The sequence below is a fragment of the Prinia subflava genome, chromosome 3 (assembly GCF_021018805.1).
Source record: "Prinia subflava isolate CZ2003 ecotype Zambia chromosome 3, Cam_Psub_1.2, whole genome shotgun sequence".
Lineage (NCBI taxonomy): Eukaryota > Metazoa > Chordata > Aves > Passeriformes > Cisticolidae > Prinia > Prinia subflava.
Window position 1 is genome coordinate 14,575,941 of NC_086249.1, and position 26,187 is coordinate 14,602,127.

The 26,187-nt window shown below is 39.0% G+C and overlaps 1 long non-coding RNA gene across 1 annotated transcript in view; it reads right to left on the reverse strand.

Annotated features, from left to right (window-relative positions):
- The window catches only part of LOC134548831 (uncharacterized), an 87,307-nt gene that overhangs the window by 33,893 nt on the left and 27,227 nt on the right, over nt 1–26,187 (reverse strand). The gene's annotated exons all lie outside the window — the stretch shown is intronic.

The following is a 26,187-nucleotide window of genomic DNA, read 5'->3' on the forward strand; positions in this document are numbered from 1 at the left end:
TTTGGCCTAAACCCTTCTCTGTGATCACAAACTACCTCCCAAAATAACCAACATTTGCACCACAGCCAACAGCCCAACTCTGAAACTTCATCTGTTGCTTTTTGCTTCCACAGATCATTAAAAAAAAAACAAAACAAAACAAAAAAAAAAAAACAACCAAAAAAAAAAAAACCCAAAAAAAAAAACCAAAAAAAAACACAAAACACCCGACTTGTTTGAAGTTCTCCTCCTCTGAACATACTGCACAATTTTTTCTGTTTATGTTGCTTTTTAAATATTTTGGCCCAACTTAGAGTAGCTTAAAGACCCCTACATTCCAAAATAGGAAGCCCTCCTTGTCAAAGTTTTTTTCTCTCTACCCTCCTCGGGTAAAGAAAAAAGACTGACTATTTCCCTGAATTTTGTAGTTTAAGGGGCTATTTTCTAGGGAAGTGTAAAAGTATTTTGTGTGTGTATATCTTAATAGAATGCACACAGCTTTTACAATGAAAGCTCAAGGGCTTTTTGGAGCAATTCTTGCATGGTTACCAAGAACTGGAATGTAGATAATGCAGAAAAAAACCCTGTTTTGTTAGAGAATGGAATCTATTAAGTTTCAATTTTCCATGCATTCTGGTTTAAGCAGCTTGTACCACAGGGAACCAAACGTGTTTGCCTTGGCACTTCAGAACCAGAAGCTGCAGAACAGAAAAGGAAGAGAGCCAGAGGGAAAATCTGTTTGCAGACACACATAAAACACAGATTCCTTTCAAGAACAGGTAGGAATCTGTGCTATTAAATACACATTTCATCTTACTTTGTCGCAGTAACTCATCTCAAGAGATGTTTTTGAGCCACAGCCAGAGCTGTGTAGCAGCAGAACAGTTTGTAACACCAAGGAATAAAGAGCTGATAATGGAAGCTGTTGACATTCTCTGCCTCCCCATCATGGTATCTTGTATCTTCATGCTCACTTCTTGCACTTTTAATCACATGACTTGAAAGAACTCACAGAAAACCTGGTTTCTGTTAATCATCTCTCACTTCCAAGCAGAAAAAAAAGCTCCATGGCCACCAGCAGTGTAAAACACCTTTGATTTTACTGTAAAACTTGTTTGTGTAATTGACCATCTCTGAGGAATTGGACACGTGCAGACACAGCATCAGACTGAAATGTAGCTGCATTTTACCTGTCTTTTTTTTCTCTTACACCATTAAATCTTCTGATGCTATTATTTTAAATTATAAAATGACTGGCTTATTTGATATGAATGAACATAATAATTTTCCAACATAAAGTTGGCATAAACAGTCTCCATGTATTGTAATTGCAGTTGTAGTCCCCATTTCCCCTTGTCACTGGACCTTATAGGAAATATTTGGAAAACTTACAGAAAAATACATAATTATTAGGTTAGGCAATACTGTCTTTTCAAAATGGATTTATGTTTCAGACAGTCCCTAATAAAACACAAGCAGAAATACAAACAAATCTTTATGCAAGCACCTGAATCTGGACATGATACACATATATAAAACAAGACATTGCAGGCTACCAGTGGATAAGTAGTGACTTTAACTACTTCATTTGTCTTTTTTGGGACCACAATGGACAACCTGTGGATTAGGATATTTGGATAACCTCATGCCCAAGCCTTTCAGCTCAATGATTTGAGGAGAATAATGTACTACTGGAGACATGTGCTGCAAAGTGTCCATTTATCAAACAACAGGCAGCCTGTCAGAGTATTTCTATTCCCCTCATGACACAGCTGCAGGTAATTTTACAGAGGGAAATGTCAGTAGAAGGAAAATACCCAATTAGAAGAGAATTTTAGGGCAGAGTAGAGGCTAACAAACAAGGGCAGGAGCACAGAGCTTACACCTTTGTAAGCTACTAACAGAAGCTAAAAAAATCAAACAAGAAGAAATAACCTACTTGATGAAAACTTCCATGAATAAGTGAGACTCTCTTCTGAAAGGGGCTAGAGTGAGAATTGTTTTCCAGAGCTTTCCTGAAATAATGTTCCATTTAGTGACAAGTAGTGATGTCACTGAAAATGCCCTCAGTTCAGTAAGCTTGCAGAAACTCAGCAGAGCATTTTTTGAAGGCACTAAACTAGGCTTATTCTCCAGTAATATACAGGCAATAATTCATGAAATTATTCCATTGTGATCCCGTACTATATGCAGCAGTTAAGGCTTTTTATTTTTTGTATCATCATGTCACTCGCCACAAATGGAGACTCCATGAGACATTCAAATGCCCCGAAACAGAACAAAAACTTGCATTCTTACTCATAGCAGGCAAATTTTCTTCCTCTTTCATCTGAAGTCACATGAAATATAATTTACTGAAAACATCAGAGTTACATTTAAGAGGAGGCAATTATTTGAGCTCTGATGTATTTCACAATACAAAGCCAGAAATACACTGTGTACTATTAGAGTATCTTTAATTCATCTCCATTAAAGTAAAATATTTTTCCTATACCTCTACAGTGGGTTTTTGTTAGTTCACAGAAAGCATCATCATTAAAACATTGAAAGACTTAAAAAGGTCAAATTAGTTCCAAACATGTCTCTGTGTTTCTGTCAAGGAAAAGTAGCACAAAACCATCTTTCCCTGGTCATCACTAAAGGCTGCCAGTTTGCTTAACGTGGTGATCTAATATAAAGTCATTTTAGTTACAATTCACCAGTCAGACCTACCACCCAACAGACACCTAAAAAGAAAAGCTGATAGAAAGACAAAGATATTGTTGGAGAAGTGTCTTGTGTTTAAGAGGTCAAAGTTTTCAGAGCAACTAACTCGGAGAACCTCTACTTTTAATAGCTAATTTGAAACAGCTGTAACATGTAAAACCAACAAGATCATGCTTTTTCTTTTATCAGCATAATCACTCAAGAACTGTCATAAATTCAACTAAGTAATGATACCATACAAGATCTTCACTTTTTTTTCCCCCCCTAAGGTCTGTTCCCCTGCTCATATCAATGAACAAGGTCTGGTAACCCTGCCCTTTGTTCCTGGAATCAGATACACCCCATGAGACACTTGTGAGTTTTGCTCATGTAAAGATCAATACCTGTAACTCCAGTCCTGATCACCATTTTTAGGGTTTTTTAGGCTGCAAAATCAAGATGGTACATGTTATTTGGTGTTTCCAGGGACTAAGTTACTCAAGAGACTCACCATTAAAAAAAAAATATTTTCTACCCTCACAAAAAGGATTGCCTTATTTCTGGATTTAAGAAGTTTTTTTTTTTTAAATGCTTGCAAAGGAATTGTTACACCAAGACAGCAGATAATGTTTCATTTCTATAAGTTTCTCCTACTTATTCTGGCATTTAAGTTTCCAGAACTGGCATTCTCTGCAGTGACCAATTTAGGAATAAAGAAGGTGCAAGGAAATGTGGTGGAACTTTCCCACTTTGGAGAATGATACAAATTTTCCAAAGCAAGTCCTGGATTCCAATATCAATTCTGGATTAACTCTGTCATTTCTATGATGTTATAGAGGGCCTTTACACAGCCTATGGGACAAATGCAGAGATTAAAAAATTGGGAGTTGGGAAACCATCCAAAGCAAACTAGTTATGAGTGGAACTGTTACTTTCCCAGGTTGTTATGATTGGCCATGGATGGTTCTGGAATTGCTGCAATTACTGCAAATTTTTGTTCACAGTGTATTCTCAGCTGGGCTGTTTGCTAGCAATCTTTTATCATTTTCAATGCACCGAGCCTGCTTTAGTTAAGAACAATAACAGTACTTTACAAAAAAGATAAGAGCCTCGAGTCAGCAAGTGCCAAATCTGCAGCTCAGAGATAAATTAGACATTCATGTTTGCTTAGAAAGGAGGTGGGGTTTAGTTTATTTTCCCCCCACAAGCTCACTTTAATCCTGGAAGACTTAAAAAAACGTATTCAAAACCCTTCAGCTCCTCAACCATGAAGCCAAGGTCTTGACCATATTAGAATGTAAGTCATAAAGGATCTACACTGTAAGAGCAGCCAGACTTGAGGGAAATAGCTGAAACATAAATCTACTTTAAGTTTCCAGGTCACAGAAGGTATTCAGGTGGAGTAGCAAAGGGAGGCCATGGGCTCAGACAGATTTCACATCAAATGACTCTGTTATACCATATAATTTCACACAGCCAGGATTGGCAAGGAATAGTTGTCTATTAGCCTGTCCTACAGAACAAAAACATGAGAGACTGCAGCCTTACCACTCCGGCCACTCAAACTGATTTCCCCTTTGAACAGACTGTATTCTGGGCCAGGAGAACGTCCTGAATGGTCAATTTTGATTTAAATAGAGAAAAGAGATAATTACCCTGCCCAGCAAGACCTGAACAACTCAAAGTTTTAATATCTTCAAAAAACAAGGGCCATGTAACAAAGTTACTTCCCTCTGGTATGAGGAGAATCAAGCTGTTAAGTCATGGGAAAAATCAACTTTCAATATTATTACCTACAGGGTGACAGTCACAAAGCAGAAAGCAATTACATAGAAGGCCAGAAAAATACAAAGACTATCAAGTGTGCAAAAGTATTTTTGGGAGGATTATCACTCCATTTTCATAATTCAATAACATTCAGAATAAGTACATCACAGGTTGGCTTTCCATTAAGAAACTTGCTTCAGCCTTTCTGTTTTCCACATTAACAGTGTAAAAGCCACAAGTGGCTACAGATTTTATTATGAATTAAAACATACACAACATAGGGAAAAGAAGTAGTGAATCCTCCAAAAATACAACTGCTTCCAACATAATTCACAGTAATAAAATACCACCTTTAAAGTGTCACTGTCATCAAGGCTCCTCAATAAAAATATTCTTAGTAGGGTAAAGTGTGGGACCCTGTTAAAAATTGATTCAGAGACTAATTTATTTTGTTCAGAATGAAATATATCCCAGGGTGCTGTTTGTCTTGCACTAGGTGACTTGTGGAACCTTTCTGGCGTCTCTTAAACACTTTCTGCCCAGCAGCACAGATTTCCTCTTGGACTTGTGTGGAGTAGGGAGTCAATACAAATCCAGCCTGCTTGTCAGAGAGGGATTTTATTGGCTGGGTGCCTTGGAGAGAAGCCAAGATGAGCCCTACATTTCCACTTGGCTCAGAGCAGCTGCCACCTGGGTGCAGGCTGTCCAGAAGTGGGAGCACAAGGGAACATACAGGCACCAGGGATTGTGAACATGCTCTGTTCCTGCTCTGCCTTCCTGGCAACAGCAGGAGTGCAGAGGGTTCATTCCAACAGATATTTACCTGAACCTTCTAAAACACATCTCTGACTCTCCCAGCAGAAAACAGAGCATCATGATGGAGAAAAGAAATAAACACAAATAGTGCAAGAGAATCAGTGTCAAAAGTGCCTCTCATTAAATGCTCTGTTTGCAGGCAGTTTTCCTAATTATAAGGCCTATGTATGATCAGTATTGCCTTTAGACGTTTATTTCTGTCTGCTGTTTTTATTCTTGCTAGTTTATCTGCACTAGTCCCAAAAGAAAGCATGATTTGAGTTTCATGAAGTGACCAGTCAAACAATGTCTGCAGACCCTGTTGACAGGAGACACTCTCATACAAGCTAGCAGGTTAAAAATCCCCAGAGGATCCCAACAAAAGGAACACCTCCCCAGAGGCTCTCAACTGGAGACTGTTCCCTTGTTTCTGGAGCTCGGACTCATCCTTGGTGACAGAGGCAGAGCACTGGCACTCTGTCTGAGCTCTAACAAGAGCATTTCCCACTGCACACCTCTGCTCCCCTCATTACTGCGAGAGCACAGCCATGCCACCAGCCCTCCTCCATCACCTCCTGCTATAAAGACATTATCTGCCTGCAATTACATTACTAATTCAAGGCAAAGCAGGTGGTAGCTTGGAAGTTAATGAGAACAGAACACAAGCAATGTTTTATTTTCAGATTAAAAATTCCCTAGAGAAATGACAACTTTGTAGAATCATTTGCAAAGCCAGGCTCTGCAGCAGCAGCCCAAAACCTGAGCAGAGTTATGGTACCTTGGCTGGGATTATTCCCACAGAGCACCAGTTCAGACAGCAATCAAATCATCTAAAAATATATGCAAGGGGAGCCTTAATGCATCAAATAAAAATGAGATCCTGGGAAATAATAGCTGTTAAACAAGTTTTACAAGATGAAAATGAGGAAGCAACCTTAGTCCTACAGCAGCTATACGCGAGTTTTTTCTCATTAGTACTTTGGTTTGTTGTGCCTTTCACAAGGTCATCTTCTCAGTGCTCTCATTTCTTTCTTGATGGGCTTAAAAAGATCATTTTTTGTAGACCTCCTGTATCTGCTGGTTACAAAGAAAGATTTTGAGTCTTCATCAGAAGTTGTTTCTCAAGATGGTATCAAACTACTCTAGATAACAAAGTACCAAAGCAGTTCTAAAAGACACAAGTTCCACTGTACCTTTTCACTGTGGGACCAAACATTTTATTGGACTAAGTACATAATTCTTTATTCCTACATGACCCAAGAAACTTCAGAATTAATACATACTGCACTTCATTTCTATTGATTTCAGAATAATTATACCACTATCATAGTCTGCCTGAAAATTCAGAATTTTGCCTCAGTTTTTTACACGAGTGAGCCTTTCTGCCAAGAAAAACTTCCACCACTGGGATGTAAACAAAAAACAGACACAACAAAAGACATGAATCTCAGTTTAATAGAACAGCTATTAAAAACAAAACCACACCATACACTAAATTAATCCTGGAGACTAACTCAAGTTATTTCAAGATTATTTACTTTTTTCTGCAGCTTTTGTTCCTTGTGCTTATCTTGCAGGCTATTTATTATTCAGAGTAGGAGGGAGATAAATTAACTTCTATTCTGAGAAGGGCTTTGATTGCAATGAGGTACAAATTAATGGTATAATTTACTTATTGCAAGTCAATATCAACATTATTACAACAAACCTCTAGCTCAAGAAAAAACTAGGTAAAATTTTTTCATAGAGGAAATACAGATAGGCAGAAAACAGCTGTTGAAACCACAAAGATGCTATATTAAAGTCAAATCTTGCTTCTTGGGCAGTGTTTAAATAGCTACGATAAATCACAGGTAATAAAGACCTCAGTTTTACAGCTCCTTGGAAAAATGGTTTCTCTCTAAGCATAACCCAGACAAATGACATCCTTCACTCACCCTAAGATGACCTAGAATACAGGAGGTGCCTACTGAATTACAGCATTCTGTAATGCTTCCCCAGAACTTCAGCCACGTGCTCCTCCCTCCTGCCAGGCCAAACTGCTCCTGGCTAAAAACAATTCTAATCTGGCAAAAAGGATGGATCCTGCCTACAGGTTTGTGTTTTAACTTGAAACCCATAGTAAAGCTTGTACTAACCCATTTTCAAAGCCAAACTAACATGCATGAAACAGAATTTTGCCTTCAGAGGTTGAAGTAAGCACTTGCTACCTGCAGGGAGAATCCCATCCACTGATCCTACTGTTGCATTTGGACCTGGAGCAAGAGTTTCACACAATTTACAAAGCTAACATAAGGACTAATACTGAGTAAAAAGACCCAACTTCTAAAATCTAAAAAAAAATCTGAGAATTCACTGTGATTTTGGTTGGCTTTAAAATATGGTATAATTATTACTGTCCAGTTAAACACAACTACTGCTTTGTTCTTGGGGCAAGAAGATCCCATATTTAGAATAGCCAGTCCTTGTGCTGCTGTCAGTTGACCTGATCAAACATGGCATTAAATATCCTTTTCATATGCCAAGGAAAGGAGAGCAACAGAACTTTCATAGCCTAGGGGCTTTAGACACTGTGAAATAAGGCAGAAGTGGCTGCAGTGGAAGGCTGTGATAGAGAATACCCTGTGTCAGTAAAAACAGAAATCTCTAAGAAGCCCTACTGCTGTTCCCAAGGTCTGCATGCATTTTTTTGGCATAAGGTTCCAGCTTTTCTGGATTAGATGCAGACCTGTTCCCCTTGTGGATGTTCCTCACAACCCTCCCCAGCTGCTTATTGCTCCTGATCTTTTATGAAAAAAGAATTTGTGCCCTTAGGACAACTCCTGTTGGTTACAGCTCAGAAACACAACAATATCCACTTCTCCAAGACTCTTACCTGATATCTATTCACACACTCAAAACAATAGAAGACAACTGTGATATACAAAAACAGAAAAAGTTCTTCTTTCTGATGTTTACAATTCTAGAACAAACCAATACAACCTAAATTACACTCAGCAAACCTGTGGGCTGCATAGAGGCCCACAGAATTTCTTCACAATTATTAATCCTCAAGGTTGGAAAGGTATCAAGGTACCATCAAGGCAAGCAGGCTCCTGAAGATGCCAGTGGAGCACAGCCTTACTCTCACATCCCAACTTGAGTTCCTTGGCTCTTTTTGCTTCCTTATCTCAACTTGTCATCCATGCAATGTCCTGCTATGCTGATAAAGGGTACACAGTGCCACAGAGTTCCTGGAGTTTTTCTCCTTCCTGTTTTACTGTCAATCTTTTTCTCTCACTGTTCACTTATTCCATCACTCGTGCTCTCTTCAGATTTCTATAGCCATAGAGAGCAGAAGGCCTTTATCTTTCACTATGTCATGGGGAATATTAAACACACATGACAATACCCAACACCAAGAAAAAATGTGTGCTCTCTAATCTTCCAATCCAATCACACTTAAACAGCAAAACCACAACTTCTCAAGAAATCTAACAGCTCGATCTCTTCATTTTACACACAAAATATAACTCAATTCCAAGGTAGTTACTCTGCAAGGTAGAACTCTGCGCTTCAGATTTTGAAGCTCAAGACCCAAAATAACTTTCCTCCAAAATCTCTGAAAAAAGTCGTTCTGTTCTGCCAGTGAAAACAAACTCTCAGAAGATGCAGCAAACTTCATTATGTGAAGCCTTTTAGAGAGGGAGATTGAGCTGTTACCTTCTTGTCCCAGTAACTTCAGTTATGTGGTTGTTGTACAGAGTCTACACACGGTGCAGCTCTGCCTGCCACAAACCCTGTGTTGTGCCTTTATCCTCCAGGTTGCTCTCTCGGACACAAAAATGGAACAGGCTGTAGAATACATGGAATAGAATCTATTCCATCCATATTGATAAAATACTATCCTAGTTTAAGAATAGGAACTAAGTGTGGGCAAGTCAAAATGGGATTCTAATGATGAGAAGAGAAGCAACCACCTGAACAAAACCTGCTCAGGACCTGCTGATTGTTCACACCATCGTTCCACTCCCCGAAATCAGACTCTGCTGTCTGATTTTGGGAAGGTATCGCTCTCTTCTGGCACTCAGTCACATTAAATCAATGAAGGCATCCTTCAAAGGACTGCAAAGAGTGAAAAGTTAGAGTAGTTGGGCATTAACTGTTCCTCATTAATCATTAGGAAACAGGGTTCTGACAGGTATTTCCCACAGCACTTCTGGAGGTTCTTTTATTTTGAACCTACCCCTGCATGAACAGCCCTCAGCTCAATTCCCAGTTCAAGTCATAAAAATCTTTCCAATACCTCAGTAAGACAGCTCAACTCAGATCTCAAAACCTCCTTCACTGTACTTTAGGCCACATTTCAAATATTGTAATGCCAGTTTCCAATAAGGCTGGAGTAATGGTCTCAGCAAATTGATCAATAGGGAGGTGATATCATGTTTAAGACAACTGGTTCTCTATTCCATCCTTTTTCACCTTTTAGAGGGTATTGCAAAATTATGACAAAATTTTACTGCTTTAACTTGAAAGCAGGTGGCTGATCATTATGTGAAGCAGGTTTTGAAAGTAATTCAGTTGAAGTCCCACACGGTCCCAAAATATCAAATATCCCATTTGTTCCACAAAAGGAAAGCTTTTTTAATTTTCACAGTACCAATCAAATTATATCCTTCATGGATTTACTTTATGTTCACACTTGTAATTAGCCAGAAATACTTTTTTTTTGTTAATAAAATCACCATTATGCAAATACAAGATGCCACTCTGTCATATCCTTGCACTGACTTCCACAAATCCTCAAAGGTACATCATTATTATTTCAAGCATGTTTTGAAGATTTCTCACTTTCTGAACTTGTTCCTTACCAGTTAATCAGTAAAAAATAATCTCAAGAACATGATGAAATGAAGTTTAGGAAAAAAATCTCATAATAGCAACATTATTCATTAATAGCTCCAGGTTAAAAACATTCTAAGACCTAATGTTTATTATTTTTGCCACTTGAAACTGCTGAGACGCAATTAAATCCTAAGTTATTTTTTGTCTTCTCAGCAAACAAGGAGCCCTGATTTCTGCTGGTCCCAAAAGACCCATCATATATGTGGACAATTAGGAGTGTCATTAATTACACTGCTTCTGGCAGAGACTAGACTGGCAGTTGTCTAGGAGTGGAGATATTTTTCTAAGTTGCAAATATCCCTTCATGTTTTGGAGCAGCCCTTTGGGCCTTTAATGACATACATTCAATATTACAGGAAATTCAATTGTCATAGTCAGGCTACTCTATCCAAAATTACTCACAGACAACAACCACTATTCATCCTGTGAAGGAAATACAAAAAGGACCAAGTGGACAGTCCTTTGACACATCATCTGCTACAGGGAGTGCCACAAAAGGAAATCAGGTCTCTTAAAGAGCAGAAAAAGATCACCTGATGAAAAGTGCAGCTCATATGCCTAACAAATGAGAAATTTAATCGATTAAATTTAGCCTATGCTGTCATTGATTTTTCTACAGGAATGAATATGGCAACGTGAATGTTGTCCAGTTTACCCTGATATGGGTCAAGATGAAAGAGGAAAAAACTCATTCTGATTAAAAAAAAAAAATTCCTGTGTGTATTGTAGGGGTCTGGTTCCCTAAGGGCAAAGCTACTCAAGGCAAACTAACACCACTAATAACTACTGTCAGGGTCATTTACACTCTGAAACTGTCTTGTTTTGTTGCAAAAAGCTTTTATTAAAAGCTGAATTTCATCATAAAAAGATGACAAAATGACCAACTCATGGCTGGTGGCACAGAGGTGGCCGAGTCTCAGCAGTTGACACACACTGATACTCTCTATGAGCTGCAGGGAGAGGAGATTCAGGAAGGAATTCCTCCTCAGCCCATGCAAATGTGAACAGCACAAAAACCTGCACTCAGAGACATTTAGAGCACAGCTATTCAGAACCTCAGACATTACCCTCTGCTGTCATTAAAGTGAGACAGGCCAAACAGCAAACCATCTTGCACAACCAGTTGCCTAAAGAAGATATAAATTACAGAGCATATGCTGCTTTTCAAGCAGCCACCCAGCACTTCAATGCAGCTGCTCCTCCGTCTCACAGCGAAACAGAAAAGCAATTATTTCCAGTGACACAGGCCCACCATCTGAAGTTATTGGATATACTTTGGCTTTCGTTTCTCTCAAAACAGATCTGTTGGTATAAACATCATTTTCATGATTTTATCACCCCAGACTGATTTAGTGCTTCCTGGAGCACAAAGGAAAGAAAAGAAAAATCCCTTTTTTCTCCTTTATCATCAGACCAAAAACTTAAAATATCATAAGCCTGGCCTGAAGCGCTCACACCTTGGAATTAGCCAGGAGGATAAAACACCAACTAGCAGGAAATAGTAACCACAATGATCAGGGAAGCCCCATTTTTACACAGAGCTCTTGTCAGCACCACCTGAGAGAGAAGGAAATACATTCCTCAGCCTTTTCATGGCCATGATATAGCCAAGTGTATAAGCCACCCCACACAGAAACTTCAATGGCATCTGTGTGAGAGCCTAAAGCCTTCAGGGCAAAGATAAAATGGGCATTGGCATTTGTATATGGCCTCATTTTTATATATTGATTTCTACTTAAATCAATCTTCTTTGATGAAATTTATTGTTCATCTGAAGTGACACAGCCTTAAAAGGAGCCAGCATTTCACATATTCTAAATTACTTTTAATCTTGCATACAAATTGATAAAATTGCATACAGTCTTAACTTCTATAATTACTCTGTCTCAAACCTAAAGGTAAATAAATTAGATTCCTCCCTGCCTCAATCCTGCATTTTTTAGACACCCTTCTCGAAACAGGAGCCAGTGATAATACCCAAATTTCATAGAAGTGTAAACCATAGTTGTTTGACTCCTGACAGGTATCACTTAATTTAGATTTTAACTACATGTAAATCCAGCTCAGTTTGCTGATTCAGGTCTGAATTTTCATACTACATTTCAGAAACAAACATTTCAGCATTTGTCTCAAACTGCTTGTCAATCACACCCAGAGCTAAGCCATGCCATCAAGCTGTGTCAGTCATATGAGCATCCCAGCTCTGACATTTCTGACAACCAGCCCTGAGAATTTATTGTCTCTTTCTCTCTCCAGAGCACTTCTCCACTTCCAGTGAAAAAACAGCCCTGTCTAAAATAATGGTACAAGTGGAAAATATATTTCTTAATCTTCCTCTTCATGACACTATTCCTTTCCCAGGCATGAGGAATTAGAGGTTTGGTAGCTGTCTCTATTCTCTTTGGAACTAGCCCCTTCCCTAGTAAAATAAGCCAGAACAGAGGGTTTAGTTGGCTGATAAATGTCACTGTCCTGCATCACTGGGCTGATTTTTAGACTTTTATGACTATTTGAGACCTGCAGAGCAATTGGGGGAAAAACACTCTTGTTTACTATATGATTTATATTCCAAATATAGGAAGTTTCTAGGGAAAGCAAGATGCCAAATAAGAGAAGAGTCTTGTATAAATGAAACACTTATTAAGCTCTGCTTAATGAATTTTAAAAGAAATACTATTCTTCCACATATAAAGGGTTTCAGAAATTCCTTAAAATTGGCCAGACTTGGTAAGATTAATTTTATTTTCATTGAAGTTTCACTAATGCTTAGTGTGTTTAGGAGGAGGATTAACCTGTAGCCTATCTGAGATGAGCATCAGATTTCAGAAAGCCTCTCCACAAACATATTAAAGGTTTTTGATTTGATCTAAATGAGGAATAAGTAAAAATCGATGTAATTTAAGGTAATATAAAAGCAAATGGAGCAAATATGATCAATGAGCTGACAATCCCCAGAAAAACACCAGTGATTTATAGGAAAACAGAGTCATAGGAAAGTTGAGCAGCAGTTATCTCCTTTTGGGTATAAAAACAGCCTCCATGTCTGCCCAAGCCCAGTACCCTGACTGGGCTCTTTCCAAACTTTCTGCACAAGGAGGGTTTAAGGTTGAACCCCATACGTACTAATTTGGAGATATTTAATGTCACACAGTATTTTTATTTGGTGTAATACATCAACATACTGAAATCACAATAAAAGCACAACAAAAATTGCACCATACAGTTCAATCAACATAAATCAATTGTATGATCAGCCTTTGTATGCTGATCATCATCACACTGGACTTCTTTTCTTTGCCAGTTACTTAGTTTTCGTTCGTTTTTATTGAGCTGAGCCAAGCATAGACTGCCTCCATGCTGATCTGGGTGGCTCTTTCAATTAACTTGGGCAAACACATTTGCACAATCAGTTGAGCCACTCAAAGGATACAGCTTGTTAATCTAAAACAAGGGCCACCTTCTGCTTCCATATCTTTTGAGCTAAGTGCAGCGTGGGTTGGGTTTTCTACTGGTTGATTACTTGGTTTGGAGTTTTTTCTGTCTGGGAGTTTTGGTTTGGGGTGGGTTTTTGGCACTTTTGTGAGGGTGGTTTGGGTTTTTTCCAGAACAGCTGTGGTCAGTCACATTCTATGTTCCTCCCTGAGCACACTACACTTGCACAGCTCTGAGCCTTCTTGCACTGCAGGGATTTTTGAGTGGTCACTGTGCAGCCTCTGCACCCCTTAACCTTGATTCTTCTCACTTCCTCCATCCAAGTCCTCCTTTCTCACTGACCTTTCCACCTGGAACTGCCATCTCAACCTCCTGCAGAGCAGAAGAGAGCCCTGCCCCACATGGCCTGAAGAATCCTCAGCCAGGCACTGCTCAGCTGTTGGCAGATACACCAGGAACACTTTAAAAGCTTCTCAAAACATCCAGGAAAACACAGCAAACCTTATAAGCAGCCAGCCCAAGGTGGACACAGGACCAGCACTGGGTGAAAGGTGCCGAGTGTGAACTGTTGCCCTCAATCCCCAGCATCATCAGAGCCCACCTACATCTCAACCAGCTTTTCACACAGTGTGATGCACTCCCAAACTTCCATTTTCTCCCTGTCACCATGTCATCACTCATTAAGGCTTGGGCTGATCCAATCCTGGCCTACAGACACCACAACTCTTTAAAAATTATATCCTGATTTTAAGACATCTGCAAAATAGTCACACAGCAATATATTACAGAAATGGAGTCTTTTACTAAATAATTGCAATAGTATCATGCCTCTGATCAGTCACATGACAATGAGCTGTGTTTTCATGGCAAAAAAATTAAACAACATTCTCGCTAACTCATTTTAAGATGAAACTTTAAAAGAAGGAATAAGAGCACTCCAAGGCAGTTCAGGAATCATGCTTCAGGTAATCCATAGCTAGGCTGCCACATACAGAAACATTTGTCAGGTAAATTTTCCCCAGATTTAGGCCGATGACATTTGACTGATATTTCTACTCAGGACACACAGGGGACAATCTATTGTTTCAATTTGCCTATGAGACACTAGGAAATCTTTAACCTCAAATTTTAAGAATTAAATACCAGGTTAAGCTCATAGCAAGTCCCTTAAAACAGAGAGCCATTGAATAATTTTGAGGCTGAGAAGATGGGACCTTCCTTGCAAGAAAGTTGAATTTGTTACTCACTACCCATTTGGGGAAGAACAAAAACCTTATTAATATTGCTATCTGAGCTTCACAATCGAAAAATGTTTGTTCCTCTGAAAATATGGTGGATTATTTCAAGTGTTGGCTCCTTGTGATCCAAGTGCCAAAGCTGTACAGTGGTAGTCACTGAATGTTCAGCATTGTTGCTTTCCAAGAGTTATTTACCATGTTGTTTAGGAAACAGAAATCATATCCACAAAACTAACCTTTATTATCTCCCTCTGACAATGTTTGCTGGCTCAGCCAACAGCTTTTACAACAACTTTCACCTCTGTGCTGTATTTATCCCATTATTTATCCTATTATGCAGTACCTCGCAGCCTCTGTTCTTAGAGCTGCACAAGCTCCTCGAAGCTGTCACATTTCTCTTACAGAATTTTTGTGCTTTTGTATTTTTGTACATGACTTGGATGCCTTTCCCTTATTACTACCACACTGCTGTTTCTCCAGCTCTTTATGAAAAAAATTAACTCCTCACTAAGAAGTTACCTGGACACCATGTGAGTATATTAAAAGTGCAGAGCTTCCAGCCCATTTAGTGAGACTAAAAATATCTGAACTTGTAAACCTAAATTCCTTGAGCTTGGACTAAAACACACTCTTCCAAAATATCTGTCAACTGAATTTTGTGGAAATCACAACAGTATCCTTAAAAGAAAATAACTTCTCCACCAGAACTTTTTTACAGAAGCAATGTTTTTAGTGAGCCCAAATAGTCAGAATGCATTAAGAAATTCCACCAGTGTGTTATACGTCATTAAGACCATTACAAAAATTTTAAAATTCTTTTTGCAAGATGTAGAACAGTAGTAGCTATTCAGAAATCTTCTGAATTATATCAAATTAAAAAAAAAAAAAAAAAAACAAACCAAAAAAACCAAAAAAACAACAACAAAAAAACCCCAAAACAAACCAAAAAAAAACAAACACAACACTAGAAACAAATCCAGTGCCTGCTAATGGATGTTGGGAGTAGCCAGCAAGCTTGAAGGATAAAAACATAAAATAAAAATTTGAAGTGGTCTTACCACAGAAGTGCTTTTTCCAGTACACTGTTTCTTAAATTCAAAGTTCATTCCTTCGGCCTAAAGTATGCCATATTCTTTTTTCTATTTTACTGTATATATTAGTATGTCATACCATGAACTAGTTCTGTTCACTTTTGAGAATGCCACTTATTTAAAGAGAGCTTTGCAAGAGTTACTGTGTTTATATTGCTCAATGCATAATGAATATAAACATTGCCACCTCCTACAGCACATGGAAAGTGCAGTTCTTAAATTATAGATTGGTAAGAGGCTGCTCCTTTGGTTGTTTTTATCTGAAAGAACCAGTGAGAAAAATATGGTCTGAAATTCAGCTGAAATTACATAAAAAGAACTTGGTGACTAATTGGACATTTGGTGACATCAGCATTCCATGATTTGATACAGATTATGTCGAATCTGTACCTTAGAAAGACTTGGGCTATAAGAAATAATTGGGGGGTTTGAATCTTTTCCCATTTCCCCTGTGTCTTCACAGGGCAGACGGGAACACCACAAAAATAGTAATTTTCTACAAAATGGTAACTTTTACATAGTACCCCTTTAAACTGCTCACATATATAATATGATGGTGTAAAACATGGTGTAAATATACACCAAAGTGCACCAGTGGAAATTCAGTCTAGCTAATGACGCAGAATAAAACAATACAACATGGGTATGCCCCATCCACAGTGCACATGAAATATTAGGAAGTTGCATGCAAAGTAAGATCAAATTAAACCATACCTAAAGCACTTTAATTTGAGTTCAGCAAATCAGAGTTTGCTGGCTTTTCATCAGGAAGAAAATAATTTCTATTTCCACCTGGTAAAGGTCAAAATTTTAATTCTAATTTGAGAACAATTAGTTTTGAAATACTGAAACTTCCAGTCAAAACAAAACCTGTGGCTTTTAATTCACCATTCTTTAAATAACTATCCACACTGCACATAAAACTTGAATAAATAATATGGTCCACACCTGATCGAATGCTTATGAAGCATTATGAATGCCAGGGTGGGAGTTTTTTGCCTCTTGGATTGAGACACATAAAAGCTCAAAAATATCTGCCCTGTGGAAACAAAACAGCATGTAACAGGGTCAGGAAGGAGAAGAAGGATCTGAAAAGGGCTTGTGGTTTTGATTACAGAAATCTACATGTGCACATGGAGCAGTTCTCTAAAGATGGTTGCTACACCCTTCAGGCAAGATCTGTCGCAACTTGGGGCCAGGAGGAGGCGGGAGCAAACCAGGAAGAGGTACACACACAGACTCAGCGACAGTCCAACACTGCCATAACCCACAATATTTTCCTGTTTGTTCATTTAACAGCTCTAATTCTCTCTTGCACCTGTAGGAGCTGTATTATTCATTCGTTTACTGGAGGTATCACCGGGTGGCACAGCTATGAAAAGCCCTTGGGCAATGAGCTGAAAACCTGAGCACCTGGGAAAGCTTCAAAGCTTCAGCCTGGAAATAACCCTGATATTTCTATTTCAAACAGAAAATAAAGCTGGTTTGTATCTCAAGACCATGATCTCCAAACCAAAATCCAGGAAACCACCATGAATTTTGTGAATTAGCTCTGTTTTAAATAATGACATCATCAACAAATATGAACATAATACACCTCCTAATGCAACATATTCTCTCATTTTGGATATGAGCATCACAGCAAGAAGAGGACAGTGCCATTCTGTGGCACTGACAGTACTGCAGACATCTTTTCTAATTTTGCTTTTCTTTTGGGAAATCTGTAAGAGTACAGACCAGTACTTTTTCCCACACATTGATGTCACTGAGATGCAAATGGACCATTGGAAATATAGTTATATACACAGATGATTTCTCAGGCTTTTGTATTCTTCATGGGAAATAACTCCTTCACAACCATTTTCTTGGCACAAATAGTCATGTAAAAATAGACACGAGCAAATCTCTTCAGTTCAACAAATCTCCATGCAAACCAATTTTTTCCCTTTTCAGAAAAATCCTCCATGTTTTAATATTATGTGACAGAGTAATATGACAACCACCTACACTCTTAACTAACACATAATTTGACTCTTTGGCTTTTCTTTGGAAAGGTTCAGAAATTTTTCCCTTGTCAAGATGGTTGGAAGGGGAGAGGAGTGGGAAGGTGGAGTGGAAGTCTGAGGAAACAACTTAGCCATAGGAATGTCTCAGATTATTGCCATCAATGGATTAAAAGCTATCTGCATGTGTTAGGGGGATGAGAAAAATGCTGCACACTTCTCAGTTAATTTAAATTTAGACTGACGGTGATTAAAATAGAACTTTTCACATTGTTATCCAGCCAGTTCTATTTCTTCAGTTTATACTGAATAGTTCCAGTCGGATAAATCACAACCGAAAGGAAAAAGCTGCCACAAGTTGGCTTTCAACTTATTTTCCTGGGGTTACAATATTTTCAGTAGGTGACAGTTGGAGATGAAAGGTAGAAACAAGTCACACAGTTCAGTCTTGGCTTCTTGAAAGATAAAAATAAACCCCTGGATCCTTTTTTCCTAAATAAAGGCACCAGCAAGAAAAACAATCTCAATGTCTTAGAAAGTCCTGTGATCTTTGAGTCAATGCCATGTGGTATTACACTCCAGGCTTTACAACAAACTGGTGTGAATTAGTAGTTTAAAGAAATGTGTGTAATTAAGCAGTAAATTATTCATACAGCCATGAACAGCTGCTCTGTAGGATTCAAGACATGATCCATGATATTTATAGAACTATTATGCCTAGTCCTGTTTAAACAACTGGTAAACACTTCAAATGAAATGATTATTAGAAAGCTTTAAAAAAAATAGAGGGCAATGTAGGCATGCCAGCCTAAGCCTCTCCCAAAATAGGACAGGCTCATTCACCTATATACTTGCAAATATCACCAAGGGTTTGTTGGTTTAGTTTTGGACAACAGCTATGAAGATATTACTAAATAAGAATGGTTTTTTTTTTAACTTCTAGTTCAGAACAGAGATAAAAATAAAGCAGGAGTAATTCACCTCAAAGCAGCATTGAAATCAGGACACAAAAACCTTTTGATGAATGAAGTTTGCAATACCTTTGGCAGTATTGTGCCTTCATTCTATAAAGATGACTTCCTCAGAGACAAATTCATAATATAACACAGGATATCTCTATCTTCCAATATGAAGACAGGAAAGTTTCCAAGCTATCACTGTCTTACTCAAGTTTTCTTGATTTTTGAGTAAGTGTTCATACCTACCTGAAACACAATTTAGTTTGTTTAGAAATAGTATCTAAATTATTTACTTTGTAGTAATGGCCAAACTGATTTCTAGATTTTACCTCATACATATTAGCTTTTATATGACAAAAATATCATCTGGTTTTGAATGGCATTCAGTTTTTAATGTGGTAATAGATAACTAGTTCATTTGTTTTCATAAGGCAGAATTATTAAATCATTTAAATTAAATAGGTCAAAGATATTTCTAGAAAAACTATTTCCTTTTTTAGATTTCATTTTTATTTTTTAAATAAAAAAGTGAGCTGTGAGACAGTAATCAAAACAAGGGTTCAGTCATAGAGGATATTCTGATAATGTAACACTGCATGGAGGGGAAAAAGTGAAAGGAGTAGTACCAATTCTTTTTAAAACTGTTTTAAAAATGGTTTTTGAGCAATGTGATACTTTGAGATAGTAGAAAATTATGACAAATTGTTAAAATCATGACATTTTCATAAATATCTTAGTCCCTCTACAATAACTGCCTGAGAAACAACTGTATAAAGCTGATGTTTATTCTTGCAGAACTGTACCAAATGTCACTATGAAAATGTTCATGTTAAGTAAACTAGAATAATTTAAATGTATCAGAGCTCACTGCTGTACTGCTTGGAGTTCATGTTATAAATAGAAACAGAACTCTGGATAATCCTTTACATAACACACCTATTTTACTTATCCTGAGCTTGTTTGTTGTTCTATTACATCTTACACCAAAGTAATATTTTTTCCACTTCCACGAGGATAGTAACATTACCATTGACAAAGAGAATAAAACCTACATGAAATAATCCTGCCCACACTTATTTCCAGATTTCTCTCTGCTACAATAAAGTCCTGTTTTCAGTTTCTTGAATGTTGTCATTTATTTTCATTTGATGAACCAGTCCAAAGCTTATTTACATGCAAAGCTAAATCAGACACTGTTTTAATAAATTCTGATTTATGCCCAGATTTTAACATCTCTGATCACAATGAGCACTATATATCTAAAATTATTTCCATGGATGGCAACATAAGTCAAGGGGCAGAATGTGGTCTTTAGAGATTATCAGTACACTTAATTTCTGTCAGAGATATCAAGTGTGTTGATTTTTTTAGCCATATTTTGAACACTTAGAGCCAGGTTTGTGCCAAATGTGTATGAGCACAAACTCAGGCTGGAGCAGATTTGACATAAAATCATTTTCAGAACAATCATTTCCAGGCAAACAGCATAGCCCCCACTGTGGTAGAGAATCTCAGTAAATGAAGGTGCATTATTTAACAGCTGAAAGTTCTCAGAATAGCAGAAAAGTATTTGCCTGACAACACGAACAGCCAGCACACAATGCAACGAGCACAACCCAAAAGCAATCTCCCAATTCCAAACAGAATACACACTGAGAACTCCTGAAAGGAAACCTGTATCCACAACCACCTTTATAGGAGTAGAAAAAGGAACAATTGCTGATGTTCCTCAGTCATCTCTTGGGCATCCTTTCTTCATTAGAACGAAGCTACAGCTGGGCTAAGAAAGAATGAGATGAGCCAGTGTGCTCTGTACACACCCAACCCATCTCTGCCTGCTCTTGTGTCATTGCCACTGCACACAAAAAGGGAGATGTCCCCACTCAACAGCATTTCAAGCAGTTTTGGTGCTCTCCATCTATGCAAAATCCAGCTGGAGACACAGGAGCAAGAGCAACATGTTCATCACACTGGTCAAAAATAAAACTGTCAGGTCACCATTTTCTTATTCCATTTGTACTCCCCTGGGTTGTGTGATTAAGCAGCAGAAAACATGGGTTTGGGCCCAAACATTTTCTTCTCATATCAGACAGAGATCACACTGAAAAGTCACAAAAAGCAAACCAACATGTAATGTAGCTCCCCATGAAGTCTTTTCTGAAGCTATGAAACATCCTCAGCCTAAATCCTCCCATGATCTGTGCCTCTGCTCTTCAGACACAGGTCCCCTTTCTGAAATATTGGGGGCATTATTGGCTCAGCTGGAATCAAGATACATAAAGCAACCCAAAATTGAAACAGATCCTTTGAATCAAATAGAGGAGCACGAGGCTTGATTTTACCTTTAATTCCATCTTTCTCCTTGTTTGCTTCTACTTATACAGTTTATCCTTAAACATTTGAGATTGAGATCTCCTGAAAGACTAACAAAGTTTGAAAGCTAACCCAAACTGTAACAATAGTTTTAAAAAAAATCAGAATGCAAGAAGTGCTAATAAAGGAAGAAATATTTTAATCTCATTATTTTGATTACCATTAGGACTCCCAAAAGCTTGGCAGCAAAATGTTTAACATGATCCATCTATGAAGGCTTTTTGCTTCCTCAAATTTAGGAAGCTGAACTGAACTGAAGCAGTTCCAAACTCCAATCCTCTCATACAATTTCTTTCACCAACACTACTTAGGAGCCACTGCACAAGCACTCACACTCTGTCTTCTCATTCAGGCAGGGGAAGGTCAGTTTGGCTTTCTGCAGGAGACTGGTGAGAACAGAGTTCAAGCCACCATCTCACTCCACACATCTGCAAGGTGAAAAGCAGCTTGCTAATTGTGGGATAAATTTGGAAGTTCTTCCCTAGCCTGAAATTATGTGGGTATTTATAATGCATTTTTAAATGTAACTTTGGGGCCTTGCCATTTAACTATCTTACACAATAGAAAGCCAAAGTTTCTGTGGAAATAAAGTATCTGACACAGAGAAAAAGTGAGATGCTAATTGCTTTGATAACCTCCAAATGTTTCTCCTCCTTTCATTAGAGATCCCTCTAACACATGGGCTGGCCTGAATGTTCCCTGATATGACTCAAAAGGCAAAACAAAAGAAATAAAGATTATGGAAGCCACAATACTGTTGTCTTGGGATAACCACTCGAATTAATCCACCACCTGTACAAAATCTTCTGTTCTTTTCCTCTTAATATATTAAGCTTTATTCTGTTTCTATAAAGCTTGGCATGTTAAGTAACCACAGAGACAGATAGCCTGCTCTGCCTGGACCCTAGAGTGTAAAAACTGCTAAAATTATTTATACTGGCATTATTTTCCTCGTCCAGACTTTTTTTTTTAATATTTCTGAGACAATGTAAGAGTAAGGGCAGCACTGAGGAACAAAAGGAGGGACAGATCTGTTTGAACACAGAGTTCTAGCAATTCATACCAGGAGTGGGCAGCTCCAAGTGCTCTTGTGAGACTGCAGGGCCATATCCCCAGCTTTCACAAGCACAAAGCCACTGACTACTTGAACAAGTTTTTATATGTGTGCTTCTATTGCATCGTGACATTTTAGGCAGATCTGCTTTGATATGTTCAGGGTGAAAGTTTTTCACTCAAAGCCACCAACAGGTTGGGGTATGAATTTTTGTGGACATTTCAGTGACATTTTCAAGAACAACCCCTACCATTAAAACCCTAATCTAACATGAAAGTTAGATCTAACTTCAAGATAGGCATTGGCGTGGGTAGGGAAAAGTTCTAAAGTCCTCCCCAGCTGCTGAAGGCCCAGTAGCTGACTTCTTACTTGGCCATGTTTAGAAAAAAACAGGAACTGCTTGGGTTACAGGAGGTTCTTCTGTTTAAATTAAATGGGAAAAAAAAACTAATAAAAAAGAAGGAAAAGGAAAAAAAAAAGATAAAAGGGAAATCACAGAACTATTAGGCTGGATATGAGGAAAAGGTTCTTCACCCAGAGGGTGGCTGAGCACTGGAACAGGCCCCTCAGGGCAGTGTTGACCAAGCCTGACTGAGTTCAAGAGGTTGTTTGGACAATGCCCTCAGATACATTGTGTGACTCCTGGGGTGTGCTGTGCAAACAGCCAAAAAAAAGGTTTCTCACCCATTTTGTGAGGTCCTGAGACTAACAAGGACTTTGAACAGGACAGCAATAGGCCACCCAATCCCCAAAGCTGCCCTCAGCATTTGTGCCTGCAAGCTAGAGCCATGAATGAAACTAGTATAACTGGGGATTAACTTAAATACAAAATTATATCTGAAATAAGCAAAGACATATGCTTGCAAGCCCAGCTCCAAAGAGAGATAAAGAAAATGCAAAGATGAAACAATTATTTCCCTGATGTTTGGGCCCTTGTCTACAGGCTTTCAGTTAATTCAGGTGAAAGCAAACTCTTGCCAAGTCATCCCTGCAGGGCTGCACTGCTCCCTGAGGAGTTACCAAGCCGTGATATGACAAAGTGTTTCCCAAACAAGCCAGCAGTACTTGATCAACATCATTTATTTATCAGTGTTTCTTATTAACCCACAATGAATCATTTAAGGAGATAGCAATTAAGGATCTCAGTGAATAAGTGAAACTTAGAGTTGTAACTGGAAATATGTTTGTGGGTGTAACAAACCAACTCATTTTGTATCACTGCACTTTTGGATTTCACTGCACCCAAAGCACAAGGAATGAAGTCAAAAATTTGAATGAGAGGGTTCTTTCTGAGCAACAATGACCCTGCTTTACCTTGCATATGAAAAACAAGTTGCTACAGGATTAGTTCACAATTCTGGTCAGGGGATCCTGGCAGCAGCTAATGCTCCACGGGCAACATCAGTGCTATTACTTAATTACTTAAATTTCAAAACTACCAGAAAAACCTTAAAACCATTAGGATGATGACTACTCACATTTATGAAGATGACTATCTGACAGGACTTAGATACCTTTAAGTCTGGGTACCTTTAATACTGAGCTCACTGCTGTTGCAATTTTAAGGCTTCTAAAACTACTTTTAAAGATGAAAGGATCATGGCACAGTACTCAAATAGCTTTGATTCACAGGCTTTGTTTTCAAGAAAAACGTGAGTAGCACAGCAGGTAAATTCTGGTACAAAATCAGCCCAGGATGTCAAGTGAATTTCACAGTAACGAAATGAATTAGGCATGCTGGCAGATGGAGGCAAGAACGATCTGCAGCAGTATGTTAATTGTGCGAGTCTGTCAATGACTTCATCAAGCTTAATCTGCTTAATCGCCACTCTCCGTAGCCCCTGTGACAAGACCACCCCATCTGTCTGGAATTATCAGACACATCCTCTCCTTCCTGGGTGGGTGCAGCTTGATCAGACAAGCAGCAACTGGCACGGAGAGCTGCGGGTTATTTAAGTGACAGATTCCAAGAAGAGAGGGAAGTAATTTTCGAGGAGACAAACACAAAACACTGACTGAGCTTTAAATGTGCACAGAAGAGCAGGAAAGCCAAATTACCAGGTAGAGCTGTAATGAACAGACAGTAAAACAACTGCACAATTAGACTACATAATTGTACTGAGTCTGGCTGGGACAAAGCTAACACTCTTCACAGCAGCCTGCAGGGTGCTGTGCTTTGGATTTATGTCTAAACCCGTGTCAACACACACCAGTGCCCTGGCTATTGCTCAGCAGCACAGCAGGAAGGGGGTTCGAGGTTAGGTTGCTCCCTTCCACTCTGTGCCCAGTGATGCAAGAAGTCAGAAGAGAACACAGCCAGGAGAGCTGACCTGAAGTGACCAAAGGGACATCCCATAACACACATCACTGTGCTCATCAATTACAGTTCAGGGAAAGGAGGAGAGGAACATTTGTGGTTGTGGCTCTTTTCTCCCCAAACAGCCACTACATGTGATAAGGCACAACTTAGCAGCAGCTGCCTGGACACCTCCCTGCTGATGGGAAACAAGGAATGAACTCCTTGCTTCAATTGGCTTGCACACAGCTTTGTTTCAGTTATTAAACTCTCTTTACCTTGGCCCACAAGCTTCCCTCTCTTAGTTTTCCAGTTCTCTTCCTTGTCCTGCTGTGGGGAATGAGCAAGCTACTGGGTGGGAGCTTGGCTGCTAGCTGGGGTAAACCCACCACACTAATTGAGTAACAAAAATAGAAATAGCTTGAGTTCCACTATCAAGAGATGGGCACCTTCTGGCTGCAGTGCCCTAAAATCTAAATCCCTACTTTTTTCTCTGCTTAATTTTCATTTAGATAAGCAGAAAGCACAACAGCAGCAATACCAATGCATGTATAGCCTGTAATTATAAATACTATGAGAGGATACATGGTCTTCACAAACAATACAAAGTACTGGTGTAAAAGCATTTGGATTCTGAGGTATGCAGGTCCACACTGTCACAACATTTGTAACATGCACATTGGGAAAGAGCTCGTATTTCTACCAGAAAAAAGACTTAGAACAGGAAGCAACAGAAGGCTCTGGGTGCAGATTCTCAAGATCAAAATGGAGATCAGCTCCAAAACCTAAACATTTCTAACCTAGAGAGGCACAGAGGTGCTACCATCCAGCCCCTGCCTGAGTGTCCCTCATGCCAGGGACATGTTCATCATGATGTGCCCATTTACTGAGCTACAGGACAAGGTTTGCAAGTTTGTGTGGCTTATCAGAAGAGATGGATCACAAAAATCAGTCTTCTGTGTAGTGGATAGAGAAGGGCTCAGTCCCTCAGCATCTTCTGTGTGATTCCATGCAACTGCAATGAGGTGACTTGCCAGGTTTTTGGAGTTTTTTTCCTCAAAATGCAGTCTTGGAAATAGTTGAATGAGCAGCTTTATGAAGTAGGAAGCTAATCAAATACACATTTGTAATAGGATAAAGGATTACAGAAAGTCTAGATATGAAAAAAACTCAGTTGCAAGTAATCACACTAATTAATCAAACCAGTGACAACCCTGAGCTACAAATCTTGCATTTTCTCAACAAAACCAGCAGTGTGATGGGATTCACATAGAACTGAGAACTTCCTCCTCTTTTCCTCGTGTGTGGGGGCAAGCAGTCCCCTTCCCATACCCACCATCGCCTCTATGAGCAGCTCCAAGCCCCCTGCCCTCAGAGGGGGCTTCCAGCCACCCCCCTGGGCCCAGCACCATTCCTTGCTGTGGCTGGGCAGGATCTGCAGGGAGCACCCATTTGCCCTCCCTGGCTGCAGTCTTGCCTACCCCACCATCTAAGAAGGCCCTTCTCATGTTCCCCACAGCAAACATTCTCACCCACAGTTTGTGCCTGACCTGAGACAGCCCCCCAAAAAAGACCAGAACTGAGAACAGGATCAAGGCTACCTCCTGCCTCTTGGGGAGCACAATCCAGCA